Genomic DNA, 19,520 nt, shown 5'->3' on the forward strand with positions numbered 1-19,520 from the left:
GTTATAACACTTTTTATGTCCTTCACGGGAAAGAAATGTGACTTTTCCTCCTCAAATCCTAGGCAGTTTTTTTTTTTTTTTTTTTTTTAACGGCTTAAATTCCTTAATGCTGTGTCAGTGTTGGGGAGGTGAAAAGGGACAGAAAAGAGAGACAGCAAATACAAGAAGTATAAGCAGGAGGTGCTTGGTCTTCCCACACCCACACCATCTCCCATAGCTGCAGAGACCCTTGTATAAAGATGCTGTTGGTGGGTATGTGTCCAGTGAGTTCTGAGTCTCTGTGTGGGCACCGATGAAAATGATTGAAAAAAAAAATAAGGCACTCGGGGCACCTAGGTGGCTCAGTCAGTTAAGTGGCTGCCTTTGGCTCAGGTCATGATCCTGGGGTCCTGGGATCGAGCCCCGCATCAGGCTCCCTACTCAGCGGGGAGTCTGCTTCTCCCTCTCCCTCTGCTTGCCGCTCTGCCTACTTATGCTCTATCTCTCTGTCAAATAAATAAATAAATAAATAAATAAATAAATAAATAAAATCTTGAAAAAAATATAAGTCACTCATGTAAATTTCTCAGGGTCACCTTTAAAAAAGAATGGTGCCTTTCTAAACCACATCTTAAGACATTTCAAATTCAAAGGAATAGAAAAAAGTTTGAAAATTTTTTAAGAATCTTTTGATCAAATTTGTGAGATGGCAGAATTGTGCTTTTTATGTGTTTTGTTCATTTTGTAAGACTTGAGGAATGTGGAATAACCAATTTACACTGCATTTGTGCTAATGAAAGAACTTTGATGAAGAAGTGACTTAAAGTAGAGGGACGGGTCTGGGCTCTACTCCCAGTTCTGTAATTGATCAGCGGAGCGATGCTGGTCCAGCCACCTCCCCTCTCTCACCTCCTGTTTATTCAGCACTTGACTATGTCCCAAGTCACTGCACAGGCCTTGAATGTTAATTCTCACAGCAATCCTGTGAGGCAGGTACTGTTATTATCGACATTTTCCAATAGGAAACTGAGGTGCAAAGCATCTAGGTAACTCATTGAAGGAGACACAGCTTTTGTGTCATGAAGCTGGGATTTGAGTACAGGCTTTCTGACACCTAAGCCCACGATGGTGCCTTATATACATCCTGTCCCTTCCCTCTGCCTAAAATAGGGTATGACACGTGGCTTAATTTTGTTTTATTAAAGTGATTTATGTTATATCGGTGTCATAGGCCTTGATTTATAATAACACTTTATTATTAGACTATGATTTATTTAAAAGCAGAGTTTTGATCAGAAATTTAGTTCTTGAGTATAACTTGTTCCTAGAGGAAAGGTGATACATATTAAAACAGTTTACTTTATTGTGTGTTTTGTGGGAATAGACAAGAAAAGTGGGAAGCACCTGTATTTTTATTTTGTAGGTGTAGCAGTGTAAAACTTTTCAAAGCACTTTTTGCTCACTTCATCGTATTTTAGCTTTAAATAACTCTGTGAGGTAGGTTAGACAGATATTGAGTATAGTTATAAAAGTCACTTTAAAATCCTTGCCTGTTAATTCTTACTTCCAAGTCAACTTAGGATTGGTCTTCATTGATTTGTCATTTTTCCTGAGAATGAGTCACATTTTAGATCACACTTTGGAATGATTTTTAGATGATATCCTGGACATTGTGACTGTCATGTTGTAGAGACTCTGGATTCTGTTACATTCCTTTGGTGAGTGTTGATTTTTTATTGTATTAGCAGGTAGTTTACTTGATTTGACTCCAATTGCAAACTACGTCTCTTGGGAGGCTCAATCTCAGCCTGACTGGTTGGAGAGTACTTCATGCATGCATGGTTCAGGAGTCAGCCAGAGATACGGACAGAGTTTAGACACAGAATTTGAGGCACCTCATCTCTGGCTGTCTCTTTTCTGAGACACCTCCCTCATTTTCCAGTAGCTGCAGTCACCCTGGATTCTGTTTCTACAAGCCAGTAAGACTATGGGTTTCTGTCTGAGTTTTAGCTTCCTCTGTGGTACACACTAGGACTTGCTCCTAGGCAAAGACCATACATAAACTTATTCAGTGTAGTACCTTTCTTCTAAATGATGACTCCCCTCCAGTGTCTTGCCTTGACTCACTCTCCAGTGCCCTCAGATAGCTTTGTTTAGGCCTTTGTTCAGAGCCTATAGTTGTCATCTTCAGGAGAGTCAATCTGATAGGAGCTTCCTCAGCCATACAGAAGTAGAGCTGGGAAGATAAATATGAACATCCTTATTTTATAGATGGACAAATGAAAGTACCAGGGGACCACATCTCTTGAGTTTGTTGGTAATGACTGAATATAAATCTCTGGGTCTGTAGCTTGGTCCTCTTTTTTCCTTTCTGTCCCTTCCCATCTACCTCTCTGCCTATGTGGATTGGCTTAGTAGTTGAACAAAGGAAGTTTCTTTTCCATGTCAATGCCATTGACAATATACCTGAGGTTCTTCTGCTGACACTGGTAAACTGATCATTACTGGAAGGCAGGCAGTGATGTGCAGTGGAGAGGGCATGTTTTAGAGTCTCTGATAGATCAAGGTTCAGATTTCACTCTGTTTCTTGCTAACCCCATGATCTTGAGCAAGATACTTAACCTTTCTCTGCCCACAGCAACATGGGGTCATTGTCAGGGTGAAATGAGATAACGTATCTGGAGTGCCTGGGACAGAGCAGACCTTGAGGAAATGTCTTTGTGTCAACAGAAAGAGTCCTTGGGGGCTGTATTTTCTGTGACTCATTGTCCTATCTTTTTATGGAGCTGGCCTTGGCTCTGTGTCCAGTCAGTGTTAATGTGGGAGGAGGGAAAAGAATAAGCTTCATGTTCAAGGTGAGCAAGCATCTGCCAGGCCCAAGGTCTTCCTCCCTGGAAGTCTTAGAGGGGCCTCCAACTGTCCTGAGCCACTGGTCTTCTCCCTGTTTCCCTGCAGGGACCCTGTTCTCCACTCTCCTAGAGCTTCGCATCTCCAGGTCTCTTGCCTCCTGTGCCAGGCTTTTGTTGAAGTTTGTGCATCTGCCTTTGCAGTGCCACTTAGCATTGGCTTGTGTTCTCCATTCCTATGACCCAAGTTTGTCCTGCCTGGGTTAGTGTAATAGCCTTGCAGCTGGCTGCTGATGGCAACTCTTGCTCTTGTGAACTGCTTCATAATAATAATGCTACCACCGTGGAATACTTAATAGTCACAACAACCACAGCCAGCCCATGTAGTGATTACTATATTCTGGGCACTGTTCAAAACTCTTCACTTATACTAACTCATTTAATCCTTATAATACTCAGTGAAGTTTGTATTGTGATTATACCCATTTTACAGATAAGAACACTGCTGGCAGGGAGGCTCCTGGGTGCCTCAGTCGGTTAAGTGTCTGCCTTCTGCTCGGGTCATGATCCCGGGGTCCTGGGATCGAGTCCCTGCACTGGGCTCTCTGCTCAGTGGAGAGTCTGCTTCTTCCTCTGCCCTTGCCCTTGCTAGGGCTCTCTCTCTCTCAAATAAATAAATAAAATCTTAAAAAAAAAAAAAAAAAAAGAGAACGCTGCCAGGGAGTAGCACAACCAAGATTTTAACTTAGGTGCCTAGCTCCAGAGGCTTGAGCACTTCAATAAACAGCTAGATTTTTTTTTTTTTTTTTTTTTTTTAGTATGCAACCAGGTGGGTATCTGTTGGGTAGGGACATAGTTGTTCTTCTGTTTATTTGGACCTGGAGTAGGCAAGGGACCCAAAGATTGTTAGTGGCCTGCTGCCAAAGGAAACTCCACCTTAGTGGCCTGCTGTCGGATGTGGTTCAGGCAGGCTGAGTGATGGGAGAATGGACCGGCCTTTTGCCAGTGTAGAGATGGCTGCACGCCTGCCTTCATGGGTCAGCCCAGGAAGGAGAAGCGAATGTACCCTTTTCCGGCTGTGTCTAATTATGTGGCATTTTCTGTCTCGGTTATAAAGATTTAATTGCTCCATTATACTGGGGCATCGGGGCCTCTTATAAGTCAGCTTTTATGATTGGTGATAATTGGCCCAGCTTGAACTGGCTTCAGCTAGTTGCAATTTCCTTACCAGTTTTCATCTGAGATCTGGTTTTAGCCTTATCTTTTTCTCTGAGTAGAGTTTGTTTTGTTTTTATTTTTTTAAACTCCAAATGCTAGGTTGCATGTTCAGCCTTTTTCTTTACGCTATCACTCTACTTGGGCTGACTTATGCATTAAGCATCTAATCTAAAGATAGTAAAGACACAAACATCTGGGAAGGTTTTAGTGGCTTAGGAGAGAAAAACGCCACGGAAGAGGGAACCCTACCCCTCATTTTGTCAGTGCTGTTAGGATCTGAAGCCGGATCACAGGGTGGGGCACATTCACCAGCCATGGGGTGTAGACAGACGGCATCTAATGGAGCCCTGCTTATCTGCAAGAAACTCCAGACAGAACATACTACATCAAAAATTAATGACAGCGAGGATTTGGAAAATCCTAAAGATAAGTTTCCAAATGAAAAAGATAAAAAGCTTGTCGCCTGAAAGGGAATGAGGTATGAGCCACATAAATTAAGCTGACAGAATTTCTAGAAAGCAAAAAGGGTGCTGAGGCATCGCCAACTGTGGAATATAAATATATCGCACCCTGTTATCGTTCCGGGGTCTGTAGTCTCCATATTGATGTTTCTGTGCTTTGAGTAAGCACTTCCTGAATGCTCCAGTCTTTGAGTCTAGCGGGCTTGATTTATGAAGAAAAGAGGACAAAAATGAATGGGAAAGATTTGCTAGGAATTAATTTAGGGTTAGTGAGAGGGAGCCAGCTTCTCCCAGCTTCCTTCCATGCCGGGTGTTGCTGACTCGCGGGCGCGGCAGGCTAAGGGACGGCATGCTTTACAACTGCCTTCCCATGTGGGTTCACTCTCTGCTCGGACTGCCAAGGCTGCTTGCTGTGAACGGCTCTCATCCATTTCTTCCTTCCTTCCTTCAATGGAACTTTGTTTCCCCTCGCTTTCATCTCCTGAAGCTTTGGATGTTCATGAGCCGCAGGTAGGTTTTTGAATCCCTAGCTTCCCTTCCGTGTCTTTGGGCAACACATCTTTATGCTCTCCTCTGCCTCACCCTTAGGTCTGGGCATTCCCAGGGGTCACGACTTGCCTCGTTCTCTTACAGAGGCTCCTCCTGGGGTAGGCATGTGCCTAGTGTGTTGACGAACAGGACGCAATCAGTGTGTCTGGTCCAGGTAGAGAAGGGGAGAGCAGTAGGCAGTTGGTCAAAGGTCTCGGGGCCAGTCCTGTGTGTGGGGCCTGTAGCAGGCAGGGTGGCTTTCCCTCACGGAGTCTGTGAGTGGAGGCTGACTGTGTTCTGGTGGCTGAGCTTGTGAGCGGCTGAACTTGTGAGCTGCATGGCCACTGTGTAAGGGAGGCGTTGCTGACCTTTCGCTCTTTGTCTCCCCAGATGGAAAGATCAAGATGCTGTAATTTCTTCTTGTCTCCCCTCCTGCCATTTCCAATACTGTCATATCCACTTGATTCTTCTTTCCAGCATCTTTCTATTCCTCCCTTGATCACATTCCTCCCGTGGGCCCTGGCCTAGGCTTTTAGTGCAGGAGTAGACTGGAGGAGTGGCTCCCCTCTACTGAAATTCTCACCCCTGCTTCTTCTTTTGTGCTTCTCAACACAACTCTCACTCTTCTCCACACTGACAAGGTAAGAATTGGCCTTGAGGTCTGTCAGTGTGTTTCCCCCTCTTTTTTGCTCCCCCCTTTAATCAGAGTGGCCTCCCTGCCTTTCTCTATAGCATAATTACTCTGTCTTGACACTGTCTAGAAAGAACTAGATATATATTATTTCATTTATCTTTTGCTGTGTCAAACATTACCCCAAAATTGGTGGCCTAATGCCTTATTTCTTATGTGTCTGTGGGTTGACTGGGCTCAGCAGGGCAGTTCGTCAGCTCATGTGCTATCACCTAAGGTCACTTAGTATGGCTGCATCAGCTAGAGCTTGGCTGGAAGACCCAAGATGGCTCCATTCACCTCTTGGGTAGATAATGGTGGTTGTTGACTGGGGCATCGTGATGCATCTCTCCCTGGTCTTGTTCTTCTCATGTGTCTCTCCTCATTCAGGAGTTTGGCCTGGGCTGGATCCCAAGAGGGTGCAAGTAGAAGCTGTCATGCTTCCAGGCCCAGGCTGGAAATAGCACAGTGCCCCTTCAGCCACATACTGTGGATCAAGGCAAGTCACAAGGCCAGCCTACATTCAGTGGGAGGGGAAGTCGACCTTCCCTCTTGATGGAAGAGTGGCATTTGCATATAGACATGGGAGGAACTGGGGCAGCCAGTTTTGTAAACAAATATGCCAATAAGCGGGCCTACAATTCTGGTGGTTGTAGTAAGAACAGAGGTACGCTTTCATTCATTCAACCTGGGTTTGCTGAATATGCAAATGAGGATAAGGCCTTTTTCTGAGCTATCCTCCAGAAAAGTGATTTTGCTAGAAATGAATCTCCCTGCGGGAGGCCACAAAAATCCTTGTTGTCCTGAGCCCTTCCCTCTCCTGGGCAACATTTATCTGCTGACTAGCAGGTTGAACTTTTAAAAAATCTGGTTACTAAGCATTTGTATTTTTAAACATAGATAGCTGTATTTTATCTTCAGCTTGTTTTCTATTGGGGTGCATGTGTTTTCCTTATCAATTTTTAAAACTTTTTAAAAAAATATATTGAGGATTTTTAACTTATTCTCATAACCTTTGTTTAATATTTAAGATACCCATTTAAAATAATATATGTTACAGTGGTTAGATTTCATATATGTCTGTTGTGTTAATTCTTCAACTACATCATATGTTCCTTGGGCTCAGAGACTCATTTTTATGTTTGATAGTCTAGTGTTTTATAGTTGCTCATGGTAAGCCCTGAACTGCTTCCTTGTTTGCAGCTGTGAGAAATGAGTGTGGGTGTACATACTTATTTACCGCAGAGCAGCCCTTGCTTTGTGGACCTGCAAGCCTTGTTTGGCAAACGAGCGTTATGTTTCTGAAACTCTCAGCTAACAAGGTGGAAGAAACTCCTGTATAAAAAGTGTTGGTTTCTGAGGGTACTTGGTGTTTTACTTGAAAATCAGGTATGAGCGTGAAGTTCAGCTTCGAAGAAAATGAGAGAATGACTGGTTTCCTGGAAACTGCCCTCTTTGTGGTTTTATCAATGAGCAGAAAGAGTCCTTTGCACTCTTTTATGGACTCCGTGAACCACCAATTGGGAAATTTGGAGTAGATAATGCAGGAGATCTCTTCAAGCTTCATAATGTGGTAACTTTTGCAATATTCACACAGGAGATCATCAGTAAATAACTATGGAGATTTTATAGATATTACAACTTTAAAATAAAGTAAAATATTTTAACTTCTTTCATGTCAAATTCTGAAGTAGAAATGTGGTCCTCAAGCAAAACTTCATTCCTTTGTAGTTGGGGTGATGGGATGATGCATTTTGTAGGCGTTCTTCATTGCAAGAGCAGAATAGACAAGGCAGAGTGTAGCCGGAAAATGAGTTTGAGGGGAGACATGGGATTCTGGGGCACCACATATGCTGTGTCCAGGGCCTCGGACTCCAAACTGGGAGTTGGGGACCATGGAAGAATTCAGAGCATGAGTGACACGGAATGATGAGCATTTAAGTGGCTCACTGATGGAAATGTGAGCTAAATTCTGCTTTTGCCTTTCTGTCTCCAAAAAAATCTGAGCACTGGGAAAATCAGCTTTGGGAACCTGTCAGGGAGGCCTGGAGAACCTTTCGTTCCTCCCGAGTTTGCTTTCCTCTCCTCTCAGGGGAGTTCGTGTTTCTTTTTTTAAAGTCATGATTCCCTTACTTTTATAAATTAGTATTTCTCCTCTCTCTTACACCTTGCTTTGCCCTCTTCAGCCATGAATCCATTTTCTCTGGAAAAATGACTCTGTAGTTGGCAAGATGTAGACATGCCCTGCAGTTCTTCTGCATAAGATGCAATGAAAAAAGACTAGCTGCACCACCAGGTCGTGTGTGTGTGTATGTTTGTGTGTGTGTGTTAATTTTGGTGATCTCATGATTCTGAAATTCTTAGCAATAATAATTGACATGGGGTGCTAAATTGCACCCCTCATTAGGTTGTACAATTTTGTGAAAAAGAAGCAAATTGCCATGTATTGTGTTAAGCAGAGGAGAAGAATAAAGATGGCCTTTCAAGTCCTTGTTAAGTGTGGAACTGTATCAGAATTTCTTATTTTCTTGTTTTGTTTAATATATAATGTCTGTGTGCATGTCTCTGAGCTGCCATCCTCTATTGGGGACATTTTTTCCTCCAGCTCAGGGACTGCCGTGATGAAAGCTCTTAGCAATCAAATGGATAAAAATTGAACATATTCTTCAGGATTCTTTTCATTGCTCTGCCTTACATGTTCATTTTCTGAACAACAACAGCAAAAAAACCCTATAAAGTGTTAAGACTTTCTTTCCTTCGAGTGGCATCTTTGAATGCTTGCCTTCTCCTATTTGTTCCAGCAGATTTCCAAGGTGACTGCCGAAACTCCCCAAATACTCCAAAGATAGAAGGGCCCTTAATTGTGTTTGCTAGGACTCCTCCTTTCTCCAGACTGAGCCTGTCTGGTTCAGACTCATCTCTCTCTGTTTGTTGGGTTAATCTTAAAAAATGATTATAATAAATCTTGTGATGGGAAGCAAATTAGAAGAGTGGCAAGGTGGCTAGAATAAACATCAGGGGACCTTGGATGCAGTCTTCTGTCTCAAGTTAACTGGTAGGTCACTGAAAGTTTCTGAGCCTCAGCTTTCTCTGTATAAGACAGGCACTGGCGAACTTTTTCTGTAAAGGGAAAGATAGAAAATATTTGGGGCTTTGGGGGCACTGTGGTCTCTCTACAACTACTCAACTCTGCCAGTGTCATGCAAAAGCAGCCCCAGACAATATGTAAATGAACGCCTGTGGCTGTGATCCAATATAAATTTACCTAAATAGGCAATAGGCTGGACTTGGCTTGCATGCCATAGTTTGCCAACCCCTAGTCTAAAAGATTGAAGTAATAAATACTGCCCAATTTTTTCCCCCAGAGGTTTATAAGGGGGAAATAAAATATTGTAGTGAAAGTACTCTGAAAAATATAAAGGGGGGATTTCTGCTTCTGGGTAAGATTGAGTAGTTTGAAGCATATGAACAATCCCAAGAAGAACAAGAAAAGCCATATCAAATACACATATACAAACACACACACATATCATTATGGGCAAAAGCACTGAGAGGTGTTGGGGCACCTGGATGGTGCAGTCGGTTAAGTGTCTGACTCTTGGTTTTGGCTCTGGTTGTGATCTCAGCGTCCTGAGATCAAGCCCCACATGGGGCTCCATGCTCAGCATGGAGTCTGCTTGAGATTCTCTCTCCCTCTTGCTCTGCCCCTCCTGCTTGTGCTCGCACACTGTCTCTCAAACAAATAAAATACAGCTTTAAAAAAAAAAAAAGCACCTGGGAGATGTTGAGACAATGAGGACTGGGTGGGGAATGCAGAGATGTCAGGAAGGGGAGATGAGGAGGAGGTGAGCCAACAGCTCTGCTGCTACTTTGTCCCTGGGGACATTTCTGGTTTGGTGTGCTGGGAAGGGACTGGAAATCCAGGCTTTGCCTGGCTGGAGCATTGCTGCTCTGGGTGAGAGAAACCAGCAGAGGTTTTGGTGGCCTCATAGGACTGGACTGGAGAGACAAAATTGGAGAGTCAGTTAAGTTTCCCCCTCAAGACAGTTGCTGAATCCTGAAGCTGCATGGGCTGGGGGGTTCAAAGGCTGATCAGAAAGTCCCCGGATGGCGGAAGGGATGTTCAGCAGTCATGGTGCTGGGAAGATAAAAATGAGTGTTCAAGACCTGCTTTGGGAGGCAATAAGAGGTGGGGGCAGAGTGAAAGCCTTGGTGGGCCACATCCTGCGAAGAGCAGTGACCCAGGGGACGTTTAGTCCTGTACCAGTCCCTCGCTGCTTGAGGTGTTCAACCTCATCCTCCACCCCAGCTCCATCTGCCAGCCGAAGGCAAAGCCATCTCCCGAGGAACGCAACTTCACCAGAAATCTCTTCACTTGTTTTATATGTGGGGTCTAGTATCCATAAAAAATGATTAGGCATGCCTGTGTCACCCAGAAAATCAAGAGAGAAGCAGGTAATATAAACAGACTCACAGGTGGTCCAGAATTTACTAATTAGAGTTAGTAAAAATTTTTTTTAATAACTGATTAATATGTTCAAGAAATTTTTTGAGTGGGGAAAATAGATGAAAAGATGGAAAATTTCAACAGAGAATTGGAATCTATAAAGACTCAAATGGGCATTAGTGGGAAAATACCTGAAATAAGAACTCAGTAGAGTGGGGTTTAACCGAAGATCCTACGTAGCAGAAGACAAAGCGAAGTGAATTGGAAGGAAGTTTATTGGGATTATTCAAACTGAAGTGCGGAGAGGAAAAAGTGGGACATACAAAACAGAACATAAGAGAAGTGGGATATAATGAGAAATCTATGATATGTATAATTGGATTCTCAGAAGACAGGGAGAGGATGGGATAGAAGCAATATTTGAAGCAAAAATGGCTAAAAATTTTCCCCAGATGTATGAGAGATACCCACCCACAGATTCAAGATGTGAAAATACAATGAAAAAACACAGGGTGCTGATTGGATAAGGACGTCATTTAAAAACAAACGATTCACTGACATTTTCCATTACTATTACTAGTGGATTAGACCCATTTTCAGGGTGGGCCTCCAGCCTCAGGCTTAACGCATTTACTTCCCTGAGTCCTGTCCTCCAGCCAAACCTGTTTCCCCGGTGTCTCCTGCGTTTTCCTGCTTCTCTGCTTCTGTCAAGCTCAATTGGTAACACTAGCCCTTGGCATTTCCCACTTCCGGGCACCCTTACCTTGTCATTGTCATTGTTAACATGATCACGGCGCAGTTTAAAGCCTGGACAAGAGCCTCATCTGTTTCGGTGGTATATTAGTTACTAGGCCTGCTGTCACCAATTACCCTGAACGTGTTAGCTTAAAGCAGCGGAAATCTCCAGAAGCCAGAAATCACAGTGACAGGGCCACACTCCTTCTGGCATCCCTAGGGGAAGAATCTTCAGCTTCTGGCAGCTCTCAGCACTCCTTGGTTTGTAGCCGCATCTCTCTTTGCTCTGTCTTCACATTGCCTTCTGCTCTGTGTGTCTGTGTTATTTTCTGTCTGTCTGTCTCAAAACTCCCTCTGCTTCTCTCTTGTAAGGACATATGTGATTGCATTTAGGGCCCACCTGGATAATCCAGGATAAACTCCTTCTCTCAGGATCCTTAACTTAGTCATTATCTTTCACTGCATAGGGTATTATACCCAGGTCCTAGGGATTACGATATGGACATATCTTTTTGGGGCCATCACTGAGCTCATTAAAGGCGGTGATGTTATAGCAATGATAATATTAAGTGCTTAACAATGGTAGTATGTTCCAAGAACTTGCAAAGTGCATTACATGTGTTATCTCATTTAGTGCTGGTACCAAATGGATAAGGTATCCAAGGTGCCATCATTACCACCTTTGTACAGATGAGGACTCTGAGGCTCAGAGGGTAAGTACTTGCCAAGGTCACTTTGCAGCTGTTAGGTGGAAGAGCCGCAGTTTCAACCCAAGCATTTGGGCTTTGAAGCTCCTTCACTTCACTGCTCTGAGTCAGTAGCTGGATTTCCTGTTGGATGTTGCTACTAGTAAGTGGCTTTTAGACCTGGGGTATTTTCCAGCACTAAAATCCTATGGTCCTATGAGTTTTTGTCAGAAAAAAAAGAATACCTCAAACCTGTGTTATTTAGAGTATAACAAATTTTAATCTGGCAGACAGTGGAGAGAATTTGCTCTAAAATCCTTATGGAAGAAGCTGATGTGAATTTGCTATTGTGCATTTTGATATTTGCTGATGGTGGAGGCGTTCTGGGAGGAAAAATTATTCTGGACTCACAGGCCAAATCTATACCATCTGAGTGAATTGAGGTAATTGCTCAGATTATTTAGACCCTGCCTGCCAGATAATTGAGGTAAATGGGGTTATTAATTTGAAGTAGCTAGGTAATTGGGCCTGCCTCCCTTCGATAATGTAAACATGGTCACATTGTGTAATTCTATAATTGCTTGAAAGGGCTCTATTCTTTCTCTGGAAGCACCTGCTATTGTCTGTAGCTTGGCCATTGGGTTATAGTGTATTAGATTATTACAGATAAACCCCAGTACTTAGCTTGGGTTGCCTAGTGAAAAATGCATACAGATATGGGCATTTATGTGTGTGTGTGTATGTATAAAACTAAAAATGGGCATAAAGGGAGTATTTTTTTTTTAAAGATTTTATTTATTTATTTGAGACAGAGAGAATGAGAGACAGAGAGCATGAGAGGGAGGAGGGTCAGAGGGAGAAGCAGACTCCCCGCCGAGCAGGGAGCCCAATGCGGGACTCGATCCCGGGACTCCAGGATCATGACCTGAGCCGAAGGCAGTTGCTTAACCAACTGAGCCACCCAGGCGCCCATATAGGGAGTATTTTAAAGTTTGGTTATTTTTGGTAATTCATGTAATAGTTTTACAGAAATATGTACCTCAAAGGTAAATCACCTTAGAATCTATTTGAGGAGATGGTCTCCCCTTTATAAGAGATTGTTTTCATTGAACCCTACTATAATGTCTATATTTAAATCTTCCAAGAAAATTATTATTGCAGAGCTTATTCTTCCTTAAAATGGTCAAAGGACAATTTGGTTCAGTTCATTACCTGAATGTTGCCTAATGGGATCTATGTTGTGGTTTAGCTGTTGGATCATAGACATTTGACTTGATCCATTGTATGCTTGTACGGGCCCATATTGTCCCTGCGCTGGGCGGCCTGAGGGGCCTCCATGAGCCTTTCCAGCTGACTTTCCAAACGACTGAGTAGTGTGTCCTGAGACTTCGATTTATACTGGGGACAAGCCTGCATTGTCTGTCATTTTGTTTGAGAAGTCTGGCCATTCTGGAGTAAGGGCTGCCTTACAAAGGGTAAGCAATTCTGGGGTGAGTGGATGGGAGGGAGTGGACCATGTTACAGCTGCAGAGGCCACACGTCTCAGATGTTCTGAAACTTTCTGGCTCTAAAATATTCTTCCTGGTTTTAGACCTTACATCCTGAATTTTGGCTTGGAAATTGAGGCTCAACTGATGTCTGCTCATATTTCTCTCACATTCGTTATTTGTATGACAGGCCTTTGATATCATACTTCTACCCTAGCCAAAAAAGGAGAAAACTGGGAAGAAAATTTCAGTTAAAAACATACACTCCCTACCCAACCTCTGAGTGAAATGTGAGATTTCTGTCTTGGCCAGTGATGTTGGTAGCTGACATCACCGATCCGCTTATTCTATTTCCTGCTTCGCTTGGCTTGCCCAGATGTGGTCCAAAGAGGATGAGGCCGTTCAGACAAAAGTGGGCTCAGCAAATTCAGATGAAATGTCCACCTGTGCCTCCTGAAGTCTTCCCTCTGGGCTCTGAGTCTATTTATAAACCTAATGAGCCTTGGGGGAAGAAAAAATGAGGAGAGGAGGAATTTGTTCCTAAAATGAAAACCAAGTATGGTTAAAAAAAAAAAAAAAAAGCTCCCTGTGTGCAGCTTATCCCACCAGCCTCCAACATATCAAAACAATACACGGGAGATAAAAATCACATTGGAAAAAGAGAAATTGAGACAATCCTGGTGTTCCACAGGGCCAGAAGAATCCACATAATTTACTCCCTCTGCAACATATATTTTACATCCCACATTATCTGATTTTATATAATACTCATGTGTGATTTCTGGATCATCTCTGAAACTCACAAACATTCAGACCAGAGCTATGTCCACATACGGTGTTGAAATGAGGCGATCACTTGGAAAGTTCACGTTCTCAAAAACATCTTGGCTGTGGTTATCTGAGAAGAAAAAAATCACATTGAATTTTCTGAGTTTTCTATTTTAGGCTGCAAATGTCCAACAACTAAAAGTTACAGAATGATAAGCCTCTCTCAAAACCTATTATCTATAAATCTTAGAGCTTACTTTTCTCCAGCATTTAAACAAATGGCCAATATTTCTATAATAATGTACTCACTCTTCATTCTTTTTCTATACCATGATGATACTGACTAAGTCATTATAGAGATAAGGGACAGCTACTCAGGCAAGGGAATTCTGAGCAGGGAGTAGAATTTTTAAGAAAAATTTTAGGAGAATTTTGAGTGTAGATTTAAGTTTGATTTTTAATTTTTAGTCTTTTGACATACTGGGAAGATGGACATCAGTCTTTCACAAGGACAAAGGACTCTTCCTGTGAGAGTTTAGATGTCTGAAATACTTTGTGGACATTACTTAGTCTTTTCTGCTTCCATGAAGACTAATTTCATTTGGTTAAAGTCCTGGTTGGATACTTTAGAGAATTCATGGAGCTGAGCATCATATTTTCAATTGATCTTCAGATTTCTGTATTTCCAATGTGCTAGAAAATAAAATGAACAAACTCACTATACCATTGTGTAAAATAAGAGTAACTGTGGCCTGAGACACTCTCCAGAGGAAACGAAGTTTATAGAAAGTAGCCATGGTTTTGAGAATTATTTCAGTGTCTTTGTGTTTTGTGTTTGTATGCATCTGAGTTTTTAGTTACTGGAATTTGACATCCAAATAAGAGGCTGTTACTATGATATGTAAATAGAATGTATGGGTCGAAATGCTTGTCATTATGGATGTTGAAAGGACAATTTACAAAGATTTACAAAGACGGAAAAGCTCAATAAAGATCTGTATTGAAGAGCTGGTGCAAGAATAAAGCTGTAGATAGATGGGCTTCTTGTAGATGAACAGAATCAATGACAAGTGAAAGGAAAAATTCACTTCACTGGTAGGGAAGATGTTTTCCAGATGTCAGCGAGAACAGTCCTTTCTTCCCTCCCTCTGCCCTCGCCTGGGCGAAGGATGCAACTACCTGAGGCCCCAGCACCCTGAGCAGAACTGGACTTTAATCATACAGCAGGATGCCTGCTATATTGATCTATTTCCATGCCCGTCCCCACTAGATTGTGTAAGCCCCGATTGGCCAGACACCTTGTCGGGCTGCTTTTTTTTTTTTCCATCCTGGCATCTAGTATAAGCCTGGTACATGGCAGGTGCTCAATAAATGTCTAATGAATTAAGGCTTAATGATAAAAAAATCTTCTTTTTGTAAGAATTATTTGTATTTACATTATAATAATTACACATAATTATATGCTATAAACAAATATTTGTATGTTATAAATAAATATATATTATAAATAAATATTTATATATAATAATTATATATTTATTTATATAGTCATCTTATTCCCCATCCCACTATGAGATTAGTAGTTCAATTTTTGTTTCAGGCAGCACTTACCATTTTTAATCAGAAAGACTGAAACAAAAAAGTAAGATTTTATTTTTAATTCACAGAATTAAATAATGGTATTTTTTTTTTTTAGTAAGTTTATGGAGCTTATATTTCTGAACTTTGAGCTTAAGACTGCCTTGAGACTTTTGAGGCACCTCATATATTGTTGAAGAAGGTATAATACTAACTGGTATTTGTTGGGCATTTACTACGGCTTAGGCATCTAATCCTTTTGCTTTATATAAAGCTCCTGTCAGGTAAATGCCATTCTTGTCCCTTTGTATGCTTGGGGAGACAGAGGCACAAAGAGATTTAAATAACTCACCCAACATTATCCAGCAAGTGGCCAGGCTAGCGTTTGAGCCCAGGGAGTCTCCCTCTTCATTGTGTGTTCCTGACCCCTGAGGTATGCTGCCTCTTGGGAGTGGCTGACCTGCACGCAGTGTTTGTTGAAGGGACTGAATTTACTGAGACAGGCCCGTCCCTTGGAGGAGGCATCTCCTAACCCTGTGTGGAAGCAGTAAGTCATCTGGGCTGGTAGAGGCCATCAAACAAATGTGGTGAACTGTGAAAGATTAAAGAGCCCGTCTTCCTGTCATTCTCCCAGAAAGCTTCACACATACTTGTTGAAGTTCTTATAGAGCTGACATCTGCCATTTTGTAAACTTTTTATTGACTCATAATACACATAGAGTATTTTGTTTTCACGAGGGAAGTGGTGCTTGAAACAGTCAACATCCCTGTGTCAGCCAGACATGAGTCTAGCAGTTCTCAGAGTGTGGCCTGGGGACCCCCGGGAGCTCCTGAGGGCAAAATTCTTTTCAAAATAACGGTAAGGTCTTTATTCACCTTTTTCACTCATTCTCTCACAAGCACACGGTGGACTTTTCCAGAGGCTACATGGCATATGATGGCATCATCACTACTTAATGTGTGCTTGGATAGTCTTGTTTTAAAAAAGGCCTTCGTTTTAAGTTTTCCAATATAATAAATATCGACAGATATAATTCATGCAAACAAAAGCTCTTAGGGAGTCCTCAAGAATTTTTAAGAGTGAGAAAGCCATTCTGAGGTCCTTTTTCTCAGAGTGTATTCAGGAGACAGTGTTTACTACTTTTTATAATAAATTTATTCCAAATATACCTGAGTTTGTAATCCCTTTCCAGTGTGTAAGAGGTTGGGTAAGATGAAATTTGCTTTAGAAAGAGAAGCCATTCTTCTCTTTGAGCTACCTTGCATCTTTTAGGGTACTCTCAAAGCCCCAAGCAACTTATTTCCTAAAAGAAAAAGTATTCTTTCTACCTTGGTTCTCCAAAGATTGGGTCTTCATTCTAACTTGCAGAGCATAATTTGAGAAAGAACAGTCCCAGTTACTGTACTTGGTAATAAGGCAGCCTGCTGAGCGCCAGAATCCATTTTTTTCCTGTGTGATCAAAACTAAGCTGCATTTCTCCTTCCTGACAGTTCATCCACTCCGCTTCAAGGTTTTCAGAATTAGCTGTTCATAGATTAAGTGCTCTTAATCAGTTCATCTTACATTACAATGTAAAGTTTCTCTTGTGTTCAGCAGAGAACTTGATTTTCATTTGATATCCACGATCACAGAATAGTAAGTGGATTCCCAGGAAATTTCATGAAGAGCAATGATAATGCAGAGCTGGGGTGGAGGTAGTGGGGGATGCTGAGCTAATTGATTAGTTTAGAATCTTCTCATTTCCATGAGGAATGGAGGAGCCCAATTTGTATTTCTCCTCTTTGGCATGTGATTCTCACAGATTGTCTGATGTTTCATTATCATCTTGACAGAACAGCTGATGTATAATTCTGTTGAATAGTATATCCGTTGTGTTTTTGCCATGTGCATTTATTACTTCATGATTAGATTATTTTGTCTCTATTAGTTGATTATCTGAGAGCCGGAGGAGGGAGCTTAGAGGAATGTACATCTCTGGGTCCTGAATTTTCAGTGCCTCTGGTCCTTTGAACACAGCGGATACCTCCTTCCCCGATGATAATATACTGGGCTTTGGGGACCATAAATGACTGGTGTTAATGTCTTCTCCTAATAAAACTTTTGTGCAGAATGTTCTCTTATTCAGAATTTCCCTTATCCTTACACATGGCCAGCTTCATTGCTTTCTGTCTGTCAACACCCGTTCTTCGCCTGGTTCCAGGGTTAATTTGCACGCTTGTCATCCTGGGGTTTTTGTTTTCCTGTCCCCATCCTGTTTATGGAGTCTCTTAATGGATTTGAGAACTGCTGGCTAGGAGCGTGAGGATGTTCACATACACACGCAAAGCTCAGGCAAACAAATCATGTTCATTTGCCAGATAAGCCTCTTTGGTGTCCCCTGGCCCCTAAAAATAACATCAGTCCTCCAAGTGGTGAAGAAAACCACCACAGAGCAAGCTCTTCGCACAAAAAAGCACCACCTAGACAAATGCGGATGCGTGTGTACAGCTGTTTCTGCAGCTGTTCGCTGGTCCCCAGTGCCCAAGTTCGTGAGCGAGGAGGCGTCAATGGCCTGGAGGTTTCTGTCCTGGGCGCTCAGACGGAGTCTGGGGCTGGAGTGGGAAGGCTTGCTGGCCGCCGGTCTTCATCATCTTCGGAGGAATCAGGGATCATCCTGGGAAGCTACACTGTGTAGAGTAGGAGACAGGCTTGTGGTCTTACTCTTCCCAGCAACTGGGTGTGTATTTGCTGTCCTTTTTTTTTTTTTTTTAAATCATTTATTCATTTGCAAAGTAGTTACTGAAGTCTGTTTTTAGCTAGGCAAAGAGGAGGCTAGTTGTGAGGAGAAGAAAGGGAGCGAGGCAGAGTCCCTGCCTGCCCGGGAGAAACACAGTGGAAACTTGTTACTTTAACAAGAGTGCTAGATGGTGCCTTGAGATATGAAGAGAGGCCTTGGGGCAGGCTGAAGAAGCCTCTTCTAGAAAGAGTTGTGGAGTAGGAGGAGGGATTTTCTAAGCAGATGGGGAATGAACAGGAGAGGAGGAAGGAGAGGTCAGGATCTTGTATTCCCCCATTCCTGCCACCAATCAACTGTGAACTATTCCCTGGTGGGCTCACCCTGACCCTAACAGTCTTTTCCAGAACGTGGCTCCCAACAGCCTCTCACACAGTACACCTCAAACTTGAGTGAGCAAATGAAGTAAATGGCCCTGTTCGTTGCCCTGCAGATCCAATTTACATCTGGGATGTAGCCTGGGGATATGCATTCTGAGCAGACCTGCTCTTCCCTGCCCCCCAGGTGACTGATGCAGACGTGCTCAGCGACAGTATGGAGAAATAGTTTTCTGGCTGTTGATCTCTTGATTTACATAAGTACATTCCTGCAATATTATTTTTGTTTATATTTAAAGCAAATTGAAATTCTAGGCTCTGATAACGATAGGCTTTTCACGTACAAAGCATGGCCTGTGGGATTTTTAAAAAATTGTGGAGGGATCGGGACAGTTCTTTGTGGGGCTGCCCTTGTGCCTTGTAGGCATCTCACTTGCCTGGCCTTCACCCGCCGTAGTGACCTCCCAGCCATTGTGGTAACTAATAGTGCCCCCTCAAATTTCCACAATGTTTCCTAAAAGGCAGTACCATCCCCTGTGGGAACCACTGGGCCAGATGAGGGGTCCTGGGTTTTTGGCAGGGGTAAGGTGTACTAGCCTTGTATTGTAGCCAGACCACTGGGCTGGTGGTGTAGAAGTGCACAGCCTGGGGGTGGGCATGGTGATCAGGAAGCCGTGGGAGGCCGCCTGAGGCTGAGAGCGTGGCTGCGGAAAGGAAGGAGGCTTAGAAAGGAGAGTCCCAGGGAGAGACTTAACAAGATGCAGCAGCCAATTGGGTGTAGAGAAAAATGAGAGGGAGAGGGAGGTGCCGGTTTTTTCCCAGGGTCCTGGTTTGTGCTGCTCTTGGATGTGATGCTATGGACCATGATGATATGCAGGTGGCAGGACAAGTGTAGGGAAAGATGACAGGGTTTTGTTCCAAACATGTTGGGTTGTGATTGCCTGTGTGATTTGCAGATGGAGATTTTTCTGAACCAGCTGCAGATGTGGGTCTGGAGCTCAGGAGATGGAGGCTTAGGAGAGTTGG

General features: G+C 42.8%; 1 protein-coding gene across 2 annotated transcripts in view; it reads left to right on the forward strand.

The window, feature by feature from the left end:
• The window catches only part of RFTN1 (raftlin, lipid raft linker 1), a 195,024-nt gene that overhangs the window by 40,709 nt on the left and 134,795 nt on the right, over positions 1–19,520 (forward strand). The gene's annotated exons all lie outside the window — the stretch shown is intronic.

Source organism: Mirounga leonina, unplaced genomic scaffold (genome assembly GCF_011800145.1).
Source record: "Mirounga leonina isolate KUSES-001 unplaced genomic scaffold, KU_Mleo_1.0 Mir_115, whole genome shotgun sequence".
In the NCBI taxonomy this organism is placed as follows: domain Eukaryota; kingdom Metazoa; phylum Chordata; class Mammalia; order Carnivora; family Phocidae; genus Mirounga; species Mirounga leonina.